Below are 22,535 nucleotides of genomic sequence, written 5' to 3'. Positions count from 1 at the left end.
CTCTTTATTACCGGATTTGACAACTGTTTCTGGATTTGACTTTTACTGGACTGGACTGTCTCTTTCATTTGTCAAGTATGTCTGAGAAGATAAAATCTGGCTTTAAACGTTGTCAGTGTGGCCAAAAAATGTCGGTCACAGACAACCACAGTTCCTGTGTCTACTGTCTTGGCCCTCTCCACTTACAAGAGGACTGCTCTATTTGTCACTCTTTTAGTGGGAGGGTCATGACAGATAGGCGCAGGAAACTGATGGATAGAGGATTGCTGAAACCCTCTTTCCAGGAGGCTCTGGATGCTTCAGACCAGGCATCCAAGTCTTCGAAGGGGTCGGGCGCCGGAGCCAAAGTCATCGGCTCCGTGCTCTTGAGTCTAGTTAGATCACCGGTTCCACAGACTTCGGGCCGAGTGTTCAACTGTTGGCAGTTTCGAGCCTCGAGTCTTGGAACCGGTGACGGAGCTCCCTCCACCGACTCTGTTGAGGTCGGCTCCGTCTTCGATCCCTTCGACTCGTTCTTCTAGGCCCCTTTCCGACACCGACGTTGACCGTGTGGTGCAGAAACTGATGGAGCATACGGCCCTGTCCAAGCTTATTTCGGTCTCCTCTCAGTTGATGTCGAGACTTGAAGGCCTGCCACTATCTCCATCTGTTCCTCCTCCGAGACCTGTTCAGTCTTCGGAGCCGGAAGAAGCTGACCTGATGATTGTGGAGCCATCGGTGCCAGAACCGTCCTTTTCTCGGTCGGCACCGTTTACCTCGACTCCATCCGATCCGGTACCGGAGACTCGGGGCTGAAGATCCGTCCTTGGTTCCGGGACCGAGAGTCGGACCGACGTTTCGGTTCCGACGCTCCCTCTCGGGGCCTCGGCACGGATCGATTCGGTTCCGTCCTCTAGGTGCCTTCGGCTCCTGTTTCGGGGATTCTTCCCATTTCTTCGGAACCGGGGGATACCTCGACTCGGGACCTGGGGGCCTTCGACCTCATGAGGAAGGTGTTGTCTACCCAGACAACCACATCAGCAGGTACAGCTTCTCCTCCCCACAAAGGACCGTTATCCTCCTCTGCACCCACGGCCACGTCCAAGCGTCGGGCACCAGTGTCTCAGCCACCCCTGGAGGGTGCCCCCTCTTCCTCAGAGGCTTCTTCGGATGCTCCCCACGAAGAAGTTCCTAGGAAAAGACTGTGTAAGAGGAGACACTTGGATTCTCCACAAGAATCCTTGACATCTGATACTGATTTAGATGAGTCAGAAGGGTCCCCTAAGTCACCTACAGAGGATGTCTCCTTTTCTGACATCTTGGAGATCCTAAAACAGAGAGGTGACTGGCAAGCCCTCCCCCCTTCTGAGGATGAGTCAGTGTTGTTGAAGGCATTTGGTGCCCGTCCTTCCTCCTCCTGGGTCACTCCGCCCTTTGATGAGTTAATGGAATTAATTGCTCGAAGGGCGTGGGAGACTCCTGACACGGTGGAACCAGTCCCTAGGAAGCGAATAAGTACATCACGGCACCACAGGACAAAGCTTACCTCACCAAAGGAGTTCCAGTAGACGCCATGGTGGCAGCGCCACGAAAAGGAGATGTCGGAGTCTTCCTCATCTGTCCATCCGCCTAACAAAGATTCTAGGACCATGGACAGATACGGGAAGCGCATTTTTAGTTCAGCGGCTTTTTCCATGCGTTCCCTGAACTATTTAACTCATTTTACACGTTTACAGAGGGATCTAGTCAAAGAGTTGGGAGATACCCTCCAGGGTGCTACAGATGCCGCTGTCTCAGAGAAAGTTACAGCACATCTCAACACCCTTACGTCCATTGTGAACTCATCCATGAGGCTGATATCCTATGCAGCCGAAGGATCGAGTAGGGCAGCGGCTTCAGCGATTGCTCTTCGTAGGCAATCCTGGATGCGCTTATGTTCATTTGCGGAAGCCTTCAAGTCTTCCTTTACTAACGCCCCATTTGATGGAGCCACACTTTTTGGCCCTAAAGTAAAGGAGACCCTTACCCGGTGTGAACAGGAGGGAAAGACTCTGTCTGCTGTCGGAGTCCGTTTTCCACCCTTCCAGACCGTACCCCAAAGGGCAACGTGGTGGGAAAATGTGGTTTCGAAACCCCAAGGATCTTTCCCAAACACACAGGGTGATGCCCCTCTAGAGGCAGAGGGGACAGAGGTGGAAGACGCCGCCCTGGCGGCAGAGGGGGTCCGCAAAACCAAGGTGACAGGGATAACCTCCCTGGCAAACCTTTTCAGCACTCCTGAGAGGAGGCCCGACTATCCTGCTCTGGAGGCAGTCGGGGGTCGCTTAGCTTTATACCCTCAGGCCTGGCAAAACCTTTCCTCAGACAATTGGGTAAAAAGCATTGTTACCAGAGGTTACAAAATCCCATTTCTATCCACACCCATTCCAAAGAGAAAACTCCCAGATGTACCACCCCATCTGCGAGAGCCAGCAGCTACAGAAATTTCAAAGCTGCTAGAAAAAAGAGTCATCCAACCAGTCCCGGCGGACCAAATAGGATTCGGAACTTACTCAAGCTTCTTTTTAGTTCCAAAGAAAACAGGGGACTGGAGGCCAATTCTCGACCTAAGTCATTTAAACACCTTTGTCAAGAAGGAAAAGTTCCGGATGGTCACGCTTCAATCGATCCTTCCATTCTTAAAGAAGGACGACTGGATGTGCTCAATAGATCTGAAGGACGCATACTACCACATCAAAATGGCCAGGGCGTCCAGAGATCATTTGCGCTTCCGGCTGGGAGCCAGTCACTATCAGTTTCGAGCCCTGCCCTTTGGTCTGACCACAGCCCCCAGGGTCTTCACCAAATGCATGGCAGTGGTAGCGTCTTATCTGAGGCGCCTAGGATTCCAGGTGTTTCCGTATCTGGACGACTGGCTCCTGTCTGCCACCACCAGGCGTCAACTGATACAAGCCAGGGATTACACCCTACAACTTTGTACACACCTTGGCATCTCAGTAAATTTCGAAAAATCGTTGCTACAGCCATCACAGCATATCTTATTCATAGGAGCGGAATTAGATACGCGTCAGTCAGTTCTAAAACTTCCTACAGAAAGAATAGTAGCACTTCAATTCAACATTTCCCTTCTTCTGTCGTCCAGGAAGTCCCCAGCAAAAATTGTTCTGAAAGTTTTGGGTCTCATGGCAGCTTCTCTCATTGCGATACCATTGGGAAGACTGCACATGAGAGTACTACAATGGCTTCTCTTTGCACAATGGTCATTCCAACAACTTCCACTTACTCACGAAATATTGATAACGAAAACATGCAAATCTCACCTAATGTGGTGGTTACAGACTTGCAACCTATCCAGCGGAAGGCCATTTGTGCTACCCGCACCGTCAGCGACGATAACCACGGACGCTTCCCTGATAGGGTGGGGGGGCATCTTTCAGGGACAGACAGTCCAAGGCGAATGGACCAATCTGGAGTACAATCTGCACATCAATGTTCTGGAGTTGAGGGCAGTGTTTTTGGCGTTGCAACACTTTGCTCCCCTTCTTCCTCCAGGGACCATTGCAGTTCAGACAGACAACATGTCCATAGTCTGGTACATAAACAAGCAAGGGGGAACCAGGTCTTACCAACTATGCAGAGAGGCCATGAGAATTTGGCAATGGGCAGAGTCCACCGGTCACTTTCTGATCGCAACGCACATCCCGGGTCATCCAACGTCATAGCCGACAGGCTGAGCAGGGCAATACTATTGCCTCACGAGTGGTCCCTCAAACAGTCAGTTGCGAGAAGGATTTTTCGCAAATGGGGCCAGCCTACCTGCGATCTGTTTATGCCTCCAATGAACGCCAAATGCAGGAGCTACTTTGCCCTATTACCCTCCAGGGAAGTCCCCAGGACGCTGGTGCACGATTGGCCCCGGTCTCCTATATGCCTTTCCTCCATTTCCCCTGATTGCAAAGTTTCTACAGAAAGCCAACAACCTTCAGAGGACTATTATTCTCATTGCTCCGTTCTGGCCTCGTCAAATTTGGTTCCCCTTTCTATTGCATCACCGCATTCGGGGACCTTGGATGCTGGACCCAGAGCCAGATCTACTGACTCACTCATCAGGAGTTCCTCACCCATCTCTAGAATCTCTCCATCTAGCAGCTTGGCTGCTCCGCTTCCCCTTCTAGCCAGGTCGGTTCCCCTTACTTCGGCGGTTCAAGATATTTTAGTAGCTTCTCATAAAGTTTCCACTATTAAGACTTACACCAGTAAGTGGAAACGTTTTGTCTTCTGGGCGGAGTCACATCAATTGGACCCTGTTACAGCTCCGTTGAACAAGGTTTTAGAATTCTTGACTGAATTATTTCATGCAGGAGCTTCCCCGGCTACTTTAAGAGTACAGTTAGCTGCCATTTCTAACTATCATGTAGAAGAAAGTGGTGCGTCTATTATGGCTCACAGACTTTGTAAAGCCTTTTTAAAAGGCTCTTTTCACATCAGACCACCAGTCAGAAGTCCGACTTCACCGTGGAATTTAAACTTATTGCTTTCTAAATTGATGTTACCACCCTTTGAACCAGCTTCAACTTGCACTTTGAAATTTTTGTCATGGAAAACATTATTTCTAGTGGCCATTACATATGCTAGACGGGTGTCTGAGCTTCAGGCCCTATCGGTCAAACATCCTTATTTAATTTTTCATTCTGACAGAGTATCCCTACGCACTAATCCATCCTTTCTTCCCAAAGTTTGTTCTTCTAGTAATATTAATCAGTCCATCGAATTACCCACCTTCTTTAAAGACCACTCTAATAAATTGGAGTATATGTTGCACAAACTAGACGTCCATAGACAACTCAGATTTTATTTGGATAGAACGAAAGATCACAGGAAATCTGATCAACTATTTGTAGCTTTTGCTGATAGCAGAAAGGGTCTTGCAGTTACTTAAACGAACTCTTTCTAAGTGGCTAACTGACTGTATCATTTATGTTTATGAAGCTTCTGACCAAACATTAGCAGCAAAACCCAGAGGACATTCTACCAGATCAGTTTCTACATCTTTGGCTCACGAGCTCGCTTACCTTTAGACACTATTTCAGCGGCTGCTACTTGGGCTAAACCACATACTTTTATCTCTCATTACAAAGTGGACAGGGTTTCTAGGATAGGGCAACCTTTGGTTCCACTGTGCTCAAGAACGTTCTCCCTTGAGTTCCTCAGGATCATGGAGCTAGGGACGCTACCCATGTGTAAGAACAAAGGCGAGATTGAACACTCTCACATAAAGAAGTTATGTCCTTACCATAACGTTCCATGTGGAGTGTTCATCTCGCCTTGGTTATTACACTCCCACCCGTCCCACCCTTAGGAAGAACGTTCGATTTGGTGCCTGGTCTGGAGTATTCTCCTTCTGCTGTTGCAGTATTAGTGTTACTATCATATTTTTGGTAGGTTGTATATATGTACACTTATGTATATAGTTGGTATGTGTGAGTGCTTTATGTCTGGTTTGCTTGCAAACTAGATCTGAGGTAAAGGCAGAGGGGGATTGTGGGTATTGGATGTCCTCGAGCTTTTTTTCTCGATGCAGAGCTTGCAGTCGGCCGGCACGGAGCCGAGGATCGGCTCCGAACCCATGTGTAATAACCAAGGCGAGATGAACACTCCACATGGAACGTTATGGTAAGGACATAACTTCTTTTTACTGCCGCTTAAAAGTGCTTACTTCTGCTACCCCCGTGCTAATTTCTTTTAAAGAAAAGAAAATGGTGAGATAGGAAAGTGGTGAAAAAGGGGGCACAAAGAGAGACAGACAGTAGGTAAACAAGCTCGGGATGTGCAGGACAGGTGTAGGGAAGGTCCATAGCTGCCCATTTCTTTACCAGCAACAGCTGTGCATATGCAGTAAATTTGGAGTGATATTTGAAACCTTCCACCCCTGGGAAAGGGGTGAGGACAACAAAGTATGTTGTACTGCCAATTATAATTATCAGTTTACATGTCCAGCGGACATGTGTGCGAAATGGGCAGCTATGTATGGGGTGTAATTTTTTTGTGAGTACAGATTGCCATTTTTTTTTTTTCAGGTGAGAGTGGAAAGTGAGGTAGAGGAAGTAGGTATGTTTGGGGAGGTAGGTTAGGGAGGTTAACAGACAAGACAAACAAGACTCATACAGGGGCGGTGTATGACACCTGGGATGGGTGAACACAATTGATGGGGACGGATGTTTGGAAATCGCAAGCCCATGAGCCCACAGATGGTAACAGTGGAACTGAGACCCCCCCCCCCCATGAGCAGTCACCACTGCACCTTCACCGCCCCGAGGGTGGCTGTGCTGGGGGCTGCATAGGATGGGCAGGCTCACCCGTGAGAAGTGCCACTCTCTCCTTGAGCTGGCATAGGGGATCAGCGACTGAACGCTGGCTCTCTCTATGCACCACAGCTCGGACCCTTCGAAGGGTGACAGGTAGCACTTCTCTGCCCACGCTTGCACTGGGGGATGAGCCCCATCCCCTGCAGCACTTCCACCCAAAGGTAAAACAGGACCAATGGAGGAGGGGAGCCCGGGCTGGGCACTGGACCTGCCGGTACCAGGTGCACTCGCCAGCTGAGGAGGGACAGGTGGGTCAGCTGGGACTGACCTTCCCATACGTTCTGTGATTAGGTGTGTTTAATTATAAAATAAACAACAGCATTCCAGATTAGTTGTAACAGCATGCAGTAATATTCCCATTAACCCAACACACCAAGGTTCCAACAGTTGAACAGCAAGCATAACACATGCATATATTGAACGACAGTGGATATTCCAACAACATGCAGGGATGATTGGTAGCAACAGGCCACCATGATTGTGGTGTTTGAACAGAGCACATGCATCAAAGTGAATGCAAATATTTATAGAACAATAGGACATATGTCCCAACAAATATTTGAGATTACACATACCCATTGAGGTGTGGAATTGCATGGTTTATGCACATACAGTAGGGTGTAGAAAGAAACCTCAATTAACATCTTCTAAGTACTTTTAGTCTACACTACATTCCTAGTGACTGCAAGTGTATATCCCCTACATGTATTATTACACTTGCCAACATGCATTAGGTTGTATAATGGGTTTGGCTAGTTCAATATATACCTGACCTATATCTGGCATATTAGCTGTCCAAGATGCAGATGTTACTGCTACATATTTCTTGATTTCATTTATATTTCTTTATCTGCATATCTGGATGTTTTCACATGACATTTTCACTTCAATTTGTACAGAACCCTGCATTTCTTGAAGCACACTCACATTTCTGGGGAACAAATGAATATGCTACTCATGTACCAGATTTACTTATGCATGCCAGCCAGTAACTGATTGTTGAGGACTGTATATATGCTTCACAGCTACTAGCACTTCCATCACCCACTTTAGATGGGACTGCACAACTCTGGGTTGCCAGAACTTATTAAAACAGTACTATTTGTATAATGCAAGGGTACAACAACATTTCAAAGTAAGTGACACAGACACACTCCAGGTTTTATACCTTTATTAATTACATTGCACACTTTTTCACAGGCTCGCTCCTTTATTTGATATAACAGTGCATATGGAAGACATATTCAAGACATATTATACCTTTATTAATAGGTTAGAACACAATTTTTCAGGCTCGCTCACTTATTTTATATGACAGTACCTGCAGAGATATTATTCCGGACATATTTTACCTTTTTTAATGGGTTACTACACTCTTTTTCTGGCTCTCTGACTTTTTTATATGACAGTACATGCAGAGGACTTATTCTAGGCATTTTTTGGCTGTATTATTGGACTACAACACTTTCTTTCATGCTCTCTCCCCTATTTTATACAACAATACATGCAGAATAATCACTAACCTGCCTGGTGGCGCAGCCTTAGCAGCCTATCTGCATAGGCTTGCTGATTCGCAGCACGGTCCCCTGCAGCTGTGAAGTAAATGAAGGGATATTGAGACATACCTATCCATTATACAGAATCAATTATCAATTCTTACTTACTGCATTCCATGGCTACCTACTCAGTTGTGGGGCATCTTGCATCCCATGGGCCTCCTGTATCCATTGGTTCAGCCAGTCCTGCTTCCGTCTCATCAGATCTGCATGGTGGTGATGGACCTGCTCACCAGTCCGAGGAATGCTTGTGACACTGGTGAGGTCATGAACTAACCAGTTCCAAGCCTCTGCCTTGTACTCCGTCCCTTGCAACTGGCCCTGCAGGAGTCTTGACTCATGACGGTGGACAAGGAGCCAAACCATGTATTTTGACTCCTTGATGCCCCAACGTTGCACTCGGAAGCGTGTACCCTCTCCAGCACCAGCCATTCTAATTGCAGATGTGAGCTACAATCAGTTAAGGCGAGTATTCCCGCTTATGGGGCTTAAGTATGCCGCATTTCCCACACTTTTTTGTGATTGGCCGTTTTTGAAAATTCTCGGCTGACTGCAGACCTGCTTAGTAATGGTTAATCTACCATTTCTAAGTATATGTATGTTAACAGTGGCTGTTTCTCATAAGCTGTCATGGCTTAGTGGTTTAGTATTTTGATTATGGTGCACAGAGTCCTGGGTTCGAACCTTGTCATTAATTTTATTTTAATACTGTCCAGACAGGCTAGGGGGTGTGGCTGTGTTTAAGCAACTTTGCTCTACGTTGCTCCACGTTGCCCTATGGTGCCCTGGTTGGCGTGGTGCGCACATCCACGCAAACAGATTGCGCTGGTTAAAGCAATGTTTAGCTATGGGCAGCTCTATTGTGCTGGGTACAGTGCTATTTAACTATGGGCAACTCTATTGCGCTGGGTAAAGCGCTATTTAACTATGGGCAACTCTATTGTGCTGGGTAAAGTGCTGCTTAACTCCGGGCAATAATATATCAGTATCCTTTAAACATATATATTTTGTTCACTGATACATAGGCCATTTCACTGCTTTTTACTAATATTTTAATCATATATGTCAGGTATTATTTCATATACTAATTTAAAACATAAATAAGAAGGGGAGTTGTGGGACGCGAACCGTGAATGCCTCCTCTTTGTGCGAACAGTCTACCATTACGCTATTGCTATTTGGTGTGATTTGCATAAACATTCTTTCTTATGCTCTTCCATGTCGGAATTGCTAACTGCAGCTAAGCAATGGGCACACCCGCGCACACACGCGCAAATATGGGCAGCTATTTCGGGAATTAAAAAAAAATAAAATTAATGTTTTAATTTTTATAACTGTGATGGGGGTTTACAATGTCAGGGAGTGTGGTGTTGGGTGCAAGGACATTTGAGCGGACTCTCTCTTGTGTGTTTTCATTTTACTTTTCGAACTCTTGCAGGGGTGTGGACATTTAGACTGCTCGGCAGTCGGAAACGCCCCCTGCTTTCCTACACGGTCTGTGTTAGACTTACGGTTGAGTCAGCATGCCCTCATGAATATTCATGACACACTGACGTCATACCGTTCAACTGCAGCCTCCGAGTAAGACTTATTTAGTCTTACATGGAAGATTTGTGAATCTGTGGCAATGTCAGGGAGGTGCTAAAAAAAAAACGGAACCACCCAGAAAAAAATTACAGTCAAATAAGACAGAATGACTGTATAAGGGAACTTGTCCCCTCTTCCAACTTCTGGCAGTTCCTTCTCTCTTCCAGAAAATTGGAAGCTCCATTTCTCTTTTTAGGAACAGATAGTTTTAGACAAATGCTATTAATGCTATAAATGAAAGCTATTGTAAAACTTTTTTATATTGTTTATGTACACTTACCTATATTTTGTATTCCTTCTGATATCATGTAAATGTATTTTATGTATATGTCAAAACTGGTGTTAAATGTGGAGATTTTCTTCTCGGGCCTCTGTTGAAAATGGGCTTTATCCCAGTTGGACTTTCCTTGTAAAAAAGATAAATAAATAAATGAGTTCTGAGGCTCATTCAGTGAGGTTACAGATGGCTGAGGAAAGAAATTCCACCTTTTCAGGGAATTACTCCACACCCACCAGACCAACCCCCACCATTTCCTCCAGTTCTACAGTTCATGTTGTCTCAGGGGGTAGTAGAAACTGTACCTCCTTCCATTTGGGGAAGGGTTTTAATTAATGATGTTTTTGGTGCCAAAGACAGAAAATGTCTGAAAACCAGTTCTGGACCTTCCTTTCCTAAACTGGTGCAATAGAGCCCCAGTTCAAAATGCTACCACCTTGCAAGCTGCTACCCATCCAACCTCATTTGAGATTTTTTTTTGATAACATTACATTTAAAATATTCATATAATTTCCATTCATCCAGACTGTCACTCAGACCTCCCAAATGCACCAAATTACTTGTTTTTTACCAAGTTTTGGGGTCCAATTAATGGGGGTGCCACAATTCCCGAGTGGCACCCCTTCATTCACAATTTTTTTAAAAAAATCTTTCTCTCACGCTTTTGGAGATTCAGCCTGTCGGAATTGAGCTCATTGTGCTTAAAGGCGCACATTTCCGGCTGGCTGCAAGAGCGGAAAGCTATTGCTTGTAATTGTAATGCAAGCATAAGCATGGCATGGAATATTTCTTTTTTCTCGCTGCTGCTCTGGACTGGAGAAATGAGTCAACTGCTTTTTTTTTTGCTGTATCAGGTCCTGAAGTTAGTAGCTAGCTTTCCTTTGAATTACTTTTCACTGTGAATGAAGCTTGAGCATAGAAATGAGTCAACTCTGCTTTTTCTTTTCACTGCTGCTGTGTCAGGTACTGAAGTTAGAACTTAGAAGCTACTGCTCTGTTCGCTGTGAAGCTTTTGCATAGAAATGAGTCGACTGCTTTTTCTTTTCGCTGCTGCTCTGTGTCAGGTACTAAAGTTAGAGTTAGAAGCTACTGGCTGCTTGAGCATAGAAATGAGTCAACTGCTTTTTATTTTTGCTGCTGCTCTGTGTCAGGTACTGAAGTTAGAAGCTAGTTTCATTTTAAATTACTTTTCGCTGTGTGGTGTGTGTGAAGAACAGCTTTTGCTTTACTGTTCGCTACTGAAGGGAACGTGGCTGGCTTTGCTTTTAAACTACCAAGCTAGTTTTATTTTGAATTACTTTTCGCTGTGTGCGAAGAACAGCTTTTGCTTTACCTTTCGCTACTGAAGGGAATGTTACTGGCTTTGCTTTTATACTACCAAGCTAGTTTTATTTTGAATTACTTTTCACTGTATGCGAACAACAGCTTTTGCTTTACTGTTCACTACTGAAGGGAACGAGACTTGCTTTGATTTTAAACTGCCGAATGTGAACTAGTTTTTGAAGTGTGTGTGTGTGTGTGTGTGTGTGTGTGTGTGTGTGTGTGTGTGTAAATGCCCCAACTGAATACACCTGGTGGCTAGAGGTGCTCAGGCTCAAACCCTGTACCTTGGGTATAGGTAAAAAGAGCATAGATTCCTCCCTAGCCACCACCACTTGTGAATTTATGCCTCATAGTTTTGTTCTATTCCTCAATAAATATATGGTTTTCAGGATTTTTGTGCCAAATCACTTGAAAGATTGAATTAACTAAATAATGGCAGGCATTTGAATTTCGGACTTCATATTCTTCACACAATAAATGGTGACACAACACCTTTTCTAGCAATTTTCTAAGTTTATAAGATCAGTATTTGAAATCTGTCCTTATTTTGGGGCTGTATTCCCCCATTATTGGCTTTGTCCAAGTGTTTTATGGTAAGACGTTGAGAGTTATGGTGAGAAGTGAGAACTGAATTCTCTATTCCCCCATTATTGGCTTTGTCCAGGTTTTTTGTGCTAAGAGGTTGAGAGTTATGGTGAGAACTGAAGCTATGCAAGATGCCTAAGGCTTACACTACTGTCATTCTATATGTATGTGTGTATATATATATATATATATATATATATATATATATATATATATATATATATATATATATAGCTATATCTCCCTCTCGCGCGCGCTCTCTCTCTCTTTCTCTCTCGCTATATATATATATATATATATATATATATATATATATATATATATACACAGTGTGTGTAGAAGTATACTTTTATGATGGAAATGTTCTGAATTGGGCAGTTTTGTCATTATTGGTTCATGCATTTTGTTTCATTGCCTACTGGAAAAAATGTTCAAACAAAAATTTTAAAATGCGCTCTAACTTCAGTTTAACAAGTGTGCTGTATTATACAAGGAATATAATTTAATAAAGTCAGGAAGGTGTATCAAAAATGTATGTATGTATCTTGTTTTGTGTGCAAGCCAGGGGCCTATGATTTGAAAGCAGCCCAAAGGTAATTTTTATCCACCACTGGCCAGATGTATTTTCTTTGGATGTGGTGTGGGTTTCAATGCTGTTTCAATGAATGTAAGTTTCAAGGGCAGAGAAGTTTTAATGCCAAGTCTATTTTTATTGTAAGACAGTGTTGCTTTGTTTAGTAAATAACTATTAGTGTTTTTGTGCATTATGCTATAAAATGTAAAAATAAAATTGAAATAATTGTAGAAGTAAAGCAGTATGCACACATTAGTGTTTATGGTAAATGGGGCGAAATAGCCAGGTAGTGGGACATTGGAATGGCTGCAGGGGGATTCTGGTGCCATATTTTGGTTGTCTGTTCTTCAGTTTCCATTTGAAAGTTGGTATCCCACAATTCCATTGGAGCAGGCGGGGTTACTTAATTATGTATGCAAATTTTATGTTGATCAGCGTACAGATTTGTACCTATTTTTCATAGCCCTTGTCCAGAGTTTTGATGTTTCCAGGTTGAGAGGTATGCTGTCGCTCATCCCTCTCTAACATAGATGACAAGCAGATGGGTATTTCGTTTACATGCTTTAATACATAGAAACACATCAGGATGAACAGCAGCATCATAAAATATAAACAAACTGGTTAACAGTCAGACCTTACATACATACATGCTTACAGCTCAACAGCTAACCACAAAATGGCAGTTAAACGTGCACGTGCTCTGTATTTATACACTTGTGCAAGCCCTTTGATAGCTTCTTAAAGGTACATACACACATATTGATCTACACATACTTCAGTAGTTCTAAAGGTTTTGCATTTCTGAATCACATTTCAGTTCTCTGGCTTAACCTTTGGGCTATCCACTGCTCCAAGAGTGTTCACAAAGTGTCTAGCTTCATTTTTAGCTCCTTGCATGCTACAAGGCATCCACATCTTTCCATATTTAGATGACTTGCTTATCTTTGTAAAGTCTTTTCCAAAGTGTTGAGAATCTGGGTGAGATATTTCTTATACGAGAAGAAATTCTAAGAGAACATTTGGAAGTCATTTTTGACTCGTTCACACAGGATTGTATTCCTGTGGAGTCTTAGATACCTTAGTGCAAAGAACTTTTCTTCCACAGGAAAAAAGTATTTATATATTTAAATCTATTCCAGTGTGGTTTTTCACTCAGACTTCAGTCACTGCCAGGGAATCCCTTAGCATTCTGGGTCTCATGGTATTTATGATTCTGATGATATCTCTTGCAAGACTCCACATGAGAAAGATACAATAGTATCTGAAGTCTGTTTGGTCCCAGTACCTATACTCATTATCTCTTCAGATCCCGGTCCTGAGATTTGTGAGAAGAGAAATCACTTGGTGGAGACTGCAAATATCCCTCAACCCAAGTTTTTCCTTTTCCTTTGCTGCTTCAAAGCAGTAAGTCAGCACAGACATTTTAGAAATTACCTGAGGAGCACATAAACATAAAATAAAAATCTTGCCCTTATCAAGGCACTCAACTCACTGAATCACCTGTGATCCATAAGACCTCTTCAGATGGTTATAGACAATACCACAGTAATGTGGTACATAAACAAGCAAGGGCAAACCAGACCCCCTATGCAGACTACCCATGTTAGCATGGGATATAGTTTTACTGCATGATCTCACTTCTGCAGGCATCCATCAGTGCAAAATTGTGTTGCAGACAAGCTGAATAGAAATAAGGCAGACCCTCTCAGATGAAAACCAGATTGAGGGTCTTCCAAGATTTTATCCATCTGTGGGGTGTTCCTCAAGTAGACTTGTTTGCTTCCTCTCTAAACAATCAGCTGGCAAAATTCTGTTCTAAGGCTCCATGCAATAAGGTCTGGAAGACAGATGCCTTTCCTTTTCCTGGATAGGAATGGTGCTGTATGCATTTCCCTCCTTTCAACTGATATCCAAGGTACTTCTAAATATTGAGAAAGAATCTACCAAGATCATTGTGGTGACTTCCTTCTGACCTGTTCAGCAGAGGATGATCATCATCCTGATCACTGCTACACTAGCCTAAGCTATATGGGTTGTACCCTGCCAAGGATATAACAGCTGGTCAGCTTCCAAAGCTTCAGGGTACCTTCCACATGGCCAGACTGTCTGGTAGCTTGAGCTTACCTAACTGAATAACAAGTTTGGGTGCCAAGCCCTTCAGAGCTTTTCTGACACCAAAGAGTATACTCCTATGATGCTTTTGAGAATCAGCTGTCCTCTTATGCTGTTCCTTTGCTGGGTGGATAAATTCCCTTTGTGAAAAAAAAAAACTTCCATTATTTATTTTTTGTTTATTATTAATATTTTCCTTTTCTGAAAAGTTATTTTTAAAGCTAGGAGTTTGTGTTTTAATAGAATGCCATGAGACTGTACTCTACTGCTAAATTGGAGTACTTTTTTCCTGTCTGTTTAAAAGTTGTTTATAGTATGTATAAACCACTTTTTCTGTAGAGAGATTGCATTTATTTTACTTTATGGAGCTGGCAAAGTGTTTTAAAGTGCTTTTTACTCTGTTTTTAAAAAAAGTGACTTTCAAAGACATTTTTACTGGCATTTGCTGATTAGCTAGGGAAAAGGCAACATTTTCAGCTTGAACACGGAACAATCTGTCAGTCACTGTTTTCCTACGTATTCCTATTATCATTATTCCTCCTAATAATTGCTGTCTTTCTTGTCTTATCTTTATTCCCTTCCCAGATGTAAAAAAAAAGCGTATATGCTTTTAGAACATATTAACATTTAGCCTTAAAAAGTGTTGTGGCTTGTATTGCCTAGCCATGCAGTCATCTTGTCTCCATGGAAATATAGGAACAAAATGTACAGCTGCCCTCCACTGCAGACTTCTCAACTCACACTGAACATTTATTTGCTAAAGGAAAACTTTTCATTACATTCAGTGTTCTGTTATTTACTTGCTTACATGAAAACATATTAAATTAAACTAAGGGCCTTAATCCAGACATTCACCTATGCAAAAGCAAGAGAAACATATCAACTCTACATATATTAAAATATGTGCAGTTTTACACCCCACCCTCACTTCAACAACCCAAGATTACAGCATATTAACCTAAACATGCTTTTGCCCAGTTTTTCTTAACTTTTTACATTGTAATGCCTACATTTCCTAAAACTAAAAAAGAAGAAAAAAGTTACTTGTTCACTTTAGTATCTGTATCACATACATCAATAACTGAAAAAGTTTACTATATAACATGCAATTTATATCATGAAATGTTTTATACAAATACTGTTAAGAACAAAAATTGTGTACTTACAGTTATTTTTCCCCTTATTCTACTGTCCTTCCAAACATTAATGACATGAAGTGCATATATGCTTTTCAGTCCCCCACAAGTTTAATAAAATCAACAAAAGTCCATTCTTTCCATTTTTTTTTGTAAAGCCATATTTTGCGAATATGACTGATACATTATAACAAGCTAACATTAATTCACTAATTTCAGTGTTGCTGGTCTTCTTCCTGTTCATCTCCATCTCTCAACCCCAGACTCTTGTTCAAGTCCAAGGTTCCTGCTTCTTCTAGTCAATTTCTGTGCATTGTTTTGTTTATCAAGCATTTTCCTTTGGAACATTGGAAAGGGTTTCACTGGCAAAGTCTCTTCATGAGCTTTATTATCAGAAAAATGAAAAGCAGAGTTCCCCTCAGTTTGTTGACACACTTTTTATTGGACAAACATTTGTATTTCATCCTTAGCCTGTTCTGCATCAAAAATGACTTTGATCCTCCAGGAAAATATTCTGAAGACAGCTGGATACAACGGCTTGAATCTTACACCAGGATCTTGAAATTTCCTGATTTCTGGGATAAATTCATTTCTGTTCTGCCTGGTGAATAGTGAATAATGATTTTCCATGAACTGTCTGCTGTCTGCAGTTTTTAATACTTTGCACTTCTGCAACAGTTTTGTCAGGAGCAACTATTTATGCTGGTATGATTGTACCTGTACTAATAGAGGTCTTGGCTGCTTTCTCATGGCCAAGTTTGGAGCTTGCACATGATGTGCTTTTTCAATTTACAAATCCTGCTGTGGATTATCAGCCCAGTTGCTTATTTGTGCTTTCATGAAATGAATAGTCTGTTCCTTCCAGTTTCTCTGGTACAACAGAAAATCTTAGGTTTTCTCTGTGTGCCCTGTCCTCTAACTCTACCATTTTTTTGAAACATCCGTTCTTAAGTAATCTCATACTTGGACAGCCTTTTCTTCATTTTGACCTCTGATGTTACAGTTTTGTCAGTTCATCTGAATAGCTGTTTAAGGCTTCTTCCTTGTTTTCCAGCCTTTTGTTATTTGAGTTGATATACTCCAATGTTTACTTCATTTTAATCAACTCTGAACACATTTGTTTTAAATTTCCTTTAGATTACTGGAAGCCATGTCTTGCACCAAAGCTAGAACTTGAACTACTTTTTGCTGAATAGCTGCAGGATTCGTCCCAGTCAGTGTTTTCTCTTCCTCTTTTCTAGTTGATTTCCTTTCGGGCTGTCTTAAGTTTTTTCTTTGTTGAATCTGGGCAGAATAGTTACTAGCCAATAACTGAATTTAGTAAAACTGACAGTGTTACTGGCCCTTATTCTCTCAGTTTCTTTTTTCAAACTTGGAGAGCTGAACTTAAGCTGCTGATTAGTATACAGCCATCTTGGAAGTCAACTAGCATTTTATTATTGTCAAAATTCAAATTGCATCAATGACCGCAAGCACAACTGTGGTGTCTTGCTAAATAGCTCCTGCCATAATTTATTTTATATTAGAAGACATGTGAGGATGACATTTGGCTTGCCTCCACCCCCATCTGCTGTATTCACAGAAAAAAGATGGCATTCCTTTTTAAGTACTGCTATTAAACGTTTATTATGCTTATATGTATGAGCATCAACAGATTTAAGAATGCAGTTTTTACTATGCTTGTATTTCTTTTCCCTCATACCCTTTGTCGCTGTCCATTTTCTTACATAGATGTATTTGTTTTATCTTTTTGTTTCTTTCCATTTTTTGACTATATATATATATATATATATATATATATATATATATATATACACATATATATATATACACATATATATATATATATACAGTAGCACAGCAGTCTGCTCCTATCCCACAGGCAAGGCGTACCACTCCCCCCACATGTGGTAGTGGAAACATCACCACTACCACCACCATTACAACAGGAGGCATAAAGCACATCTGGGTCTCAGTCTGCCACATTTGTCTCCACACCTCCTGCACTATGTGTAGCACCTGCATCAGGTAGCCCTGCACCAGAGGGTGGTGCAGTGGTAACTGCCAGTAGCAATGCAGTTAGATGTGACATCTTTGTTACCAGTTAGAAACTGACAGAGTTGTGGGGGAGATAATAGAAAGGAGTTGGATGCCTCAGCTTAATGGAGAAGATGCCCGAGTGACTCATTGAATCTCATCGCTGCCCAGCCCAGACTACACATTCTGAGGCAGGACACAGTGGTGATGAGTAATCTCCCCCTGGGTCTAAACTTGCAGAGACTGTATCTGTGAGCACACCATCCTATCCCCAACCTGGTGTTATCGCCCTTTTGTGTCCATGCCTATGCCTGTATGTTGTACAGTTGTCCCTTCACCATTGTCTTCCCTCTGTTTATCTGTGGTTTTCTTCACAGTTGTCTCCCCTGTTTCTTATTTTATTGCCACACACTCTGTCAGTCATGTCTGTCTTTTTCTGCTACCTAACCTCCTCCTCTTACCCACCTCTTACTTTTTCTCTAACTTTTCCCTTGTCTAAAATAATAAATAAATAAAAATAAAAGGGTACTTGTCCCACAGAAAAAAACCTCTCACCCATACTTCTCAACTTTCCAGATGTTTGAATAATGTATACATGATTTGTTCCTATTTTTAATGTGTTCATCATAAAATGTGTAATTGTCTGACAAATCATTCAAAACTGAAGTCATTATATAAATACAACTAGTGTTTGATTCATCCATTATTATTAAGCTAATAAGTTGTGAAGTAGGTTCCTATCCTATCCCATCCTTGCTTATTTGCTTACTTTCTGTTCTACCCACTTTTTGGTTCTACGTTTCATCTCTGTCCTATACTTCAATTTTTAACCTTTAATCTGATCAAAAAATAGATAAGCATAACACACATTTACCCAAAATGAGCTTATAAAACAAAATCAGCTTTTTGTGCTTATATGTTGCATGACAGGTCACAGAGAGCAATGTTTATGCCCTATATAACCAATAAGAAATGTCACTTCTTGTCCTGTGGTAGAAACAAAGTCCTGTGCTGTGCATATTGCCAGTGGTCATGCAAATGAACTGAGTGCCAATGTTCACCATAATAAAATAAGGTAAAGCTAATGCCATTAGTCTAACTGCTTCCATGGTTTAGTCTGTTTGTGAAATGATTTGCTTAGTGTCAATGCACTGGGTGTAAGATTCTAATCCCCTAAAGGCTGTATTTTTTACAACGTTAGGTTTGCAGTCTGCAGATGTGAGTTTTATGACATGTTAAGTATGAGTGTTTCTGTGGTTCCTCTTACTAATGCATTGGTATAGAAAATATCACTAAATGGCATGGGTTCAAATCCCTGAGTCCTGTCTTTCGTTTCTTGCTGTCAGTTTGCAAATGTGTTACATTCCTCTGAAATATGTGTTTTATGATACCTTCAGTAATCCTCTGAACTGTGTGTTTTATGTCACCTTTGGTATGAGTGATTATGTGGCTCACCTTGTTAAGGAACTGAGGATATAATGCAAGTGGACCGAGTTCTCATACTTTCCCTTTACAATGACATTCACATTATAGAACATGTGCACTGATCAAAAGCTGATTTTGTCAGGTACTTCATGTTATTTTATTGTATCCTACTTCTCCTGTCTAAGTTTCACATAAATCTACATTCAAATATTGTCGTACACATTCTTCTTTGTATTTTATAGCCCTGCTTTGATGGCAGCTCCCTTTGTACTCTTCTGTCCATCTCCTCGATTTCTGTTGCTGTAGTAAACCCTCTGTATCCACCCTTGGCCATCACTACATATTCCCATTCATATAACATTCTGTGCATATATATTGCTGTAACTTACATCAGTGCAATTGTTAATGCAGTTTTCCTGTCTGAGCATGTGCTCACACAACAACTACCAGAGGTGCTCATGCACATTCATTGTTTACCTCAGCTAGTCATACTTTAATCTGGCCATAAAGTAGACTAAAATGATCCAGCCATGTTTCTGTACTATATCTGTGACAAAAATCTGTTTATTGCCTACAGTGACCTGGCCACATGTATATGCAGTGAGCATTGTGGCTCATGATTTATGCAATGTAAATAGTGCTAGCTTGGCTACAATTGAGGCATGGCATTTTTGAATCCTCAGGAATGTTTCTTCATCATATTGCTGTAGCAAGAACTTTGTAGTTACATGTCATTTTTTTGTAATAAGGAGAATATTTTCTGATCATGATACTTATTGTATGTATTATTGTTGTGTCTGTTTTGTGGCTTGGATAGTGTCTGAAAAGGGCCAAGTATTGGACCATTCAGCTGGTTAACAGACAATCAATCAATAAATAAACAAGTAAATAAAGAAACAAACAAACCAGTAAATGTTTGTATGTATGTACCCAAACCTGGATCTAATATATGTTTTCTGTTCTTATTGTTTAAGTGTCAGTAATCTGTACTACTTTTCTTTCAAAATATGTTGGGTTGTGTCTAAAATGTATCCCTGGACCAGTCCACCTACCTGGCTAACAAAATTTAATAAATTAATAAATGTTCTTGAGAGTTTGCGGCATGGGTGGAATCCATGAGGGCTTTCTAAAATAACAGTGCACACACACACTGCAGAAGCCTGTCTCTGGCTAAGGGCTAAGACGACTACATTGGAAATAAACTTTTCAACCTGAAGAATGTATGAAAAGTGATTTCCATGAATAACATAACATGTAATGAGTGTACAGATGCCATCTTAGATGCCTGCATTATCAACAGGCCTATATATATATATATATATATATATATATATATATATATATATACTGTACTTGGAAATTTCTTAAATTCTTTTAGACTGGTTTACATTGATGCACGTCAGGATGGATATTTAGAGAGTGAACCACATGCTACCTCGTTCCCAAACAGTTTTGATTTGGCTCTTGCTACATGTGTTTTGACTCATTAGTAATGAAGCACAATATCTGTCCTAATCTTACTGTAATGCTAAAAAATGTGATGTAGCATTTGAGAAATGAGTGGTGGCAGTTAATAAGGGAATAAAAAGTAGCTTATACCATGGGATAGTGCACTAACTTTTCCTGTTAATTATATGAACCGACTTAAGGGGTATAATACATACTCTACATAGCCTGGCCTTGCTGTTCCACTTTTAATACTGTAAAACAAAATGGATTTACACAGTGTCTGTTTTGTCTCTGAGAGAGATGGATTTCAAAATTTGAAGTGCTCATTTTTTATTTTTGGACTGCATGAGTAGCCTATAGGGTGTCTCTTGACAATATATGTTTTTGCAGTAATGCATAGCAGCAGACTGTGGAACAACATAGGCTATGCACCTTGAGCAACAGGGCAAGTGAGTAACTTGACAGCATCTAAGATTATTAAATCCTCCATTTCTCACATTGTACTCAAGTTTGCACTGTATTTACTTCAGAAATGTAGAAAAAGCAAGCAAAAATGTATGTTTGCATTTTTGTAACAGTGATTCTGGATATAGTTCTTCCTTCCTTCCTAGAAAAAAATTCCCCTAAGTGTACAAAAATGTGAGCTCACAACTAAGTTTTTGAATTATTCTGCACTCTCGGCAGAGTCAGATTGGTTCTATATTTTTATCTGATATAGCTGTGTACCTCAGATTATTACAGTTCAAGATTCTGGAGAAGTGATATAGTGACTGATCTATCCTCTGTAGTCTTTTAAAGATAAGAACTGCATTAAACCAGACTCTTCTTGGTAGTGTCTGTAAATGCCTACTCACCATAGTTAAGAGAGTACAGAATAGTTCTGCTTTGTGCATAGTCTTGGTAGTTTCAAAGGTCTGTTAGTACTCTAGAGTGCTCGGTCCTTTGGACTACAAGAATCTGGTGAGCTCAGACTTCTGCTGAATTAAGCCACACTTGGAGCTGACAGAAATATTCTTACTTTCAGTGAGCAAGCACTTTTTCCAGTTTTGTGTCTTTTTAAGTTTTTATAAAAGAAGGAAAACTTCAAACCGATAGTTTGGAGACATTAGCTTTAACCCTTTGCATGGGAAATGCCACTCTGTTCATTGTGAGAACATTATGTTTTTAAGGTGACAGAAAAATGTTTAATGCAAGGCCAGGACTGTAAATTGTTAACAGCTTCTGTCTTCATACTCCTGGGATGAAAAAACTTGCCTTCTTTACTTGCTAAAATTATATACAATAATATTGTGAAGCATACCAGTACGTGACAAGTGGCAAATGTCTGTGCTGTCATTCTTAAGATGTAGAGGTCACATTGGACTTTGGACTTAACATTAAATAACATATCTGGACTAACATACGAGTGCAGTTGCCTATCTAATATACAAAACTGTATTTTTTAACAGAATAAATGCAAACTTGCAGTACTGTAGACTAAGTTTTAAGCATGGTTTAATAAAACCCATGCGGAACAAAGAAAATTTTCACTCTGCAATACTGAAAGGGGAAGGAAATGTGATTTAGAAATAGCAATGCACAATGAGCAGTGTGGCTGCTAATAAATAAATCATACTCTAACTAGTACTTTCCCAGTAGGTCACATTCTTTCTTTCTCACCACAGGTTTTGATTTAAATAGCTTAGACTTGGCTGTGTAAAAATGTTTTTTTTTAAGTATTGCATTCATATAAAATGTGCTTCTACTGAACAGTGCTTAGAAAGTATATGTATACTTTAATTCATTCTTTAAAGATGATTTATTTTGTTTAGGGTATAGTAGGCACAAGATAATTAATTTACTTTTATGTCCTTTTCCTTTTGAAAGTTTCTTCTGTTAATGGGCACATTACTGATTTTGTTTCAATTGCATTATATCTGGACTCCATTTTTGATTTGTGGGTCTTACATTGCTGCAGTTGAACTGCTTGGTGCATCCTGATATTCATTATATGTAACACTTATCTGTTATCTTATTGACATAAAGAAATATTATATCTGTTATCTTATGTCATGGTATATGTAAAACCACAACTGTTATTACTACAATACCTTACTCGCTATTTATTTTACTAAATTTTGCTATGTACTT

General features: G+C 40.9%; 1 protein-coding gene across 1 annotated transcript in view; it reads left to right on the top strand.

The window, feature by feature from the left end:
* Positions 1-22,535, top strand: part of ADGB (androglobin) — a 4,124,629-nt gene that overhangs the window by 152,658 nt on the left and 3,949,436 nt on the right. The window lies entirely within an intron of this gene.

Source organism: Protopterus annectens, chromosome 1.part0 (genome assembly GCF_019279795.1).
Source record: "Protopterus annectens isolate FY-2018-M chromosome 1.part0, PAN1.0, whole genome shotgun sequence".
Taxonomy (NCBI): Eukaryota; Metazoa; Chordata; order Ceratodontiformes; family Protopteridae; genus Protopterus; species Protopterus annectens.
Note: the sequence above shows the minus strand (reverse complement) of the source record. Positions and strands in the feature narration are given on the sequence as shown.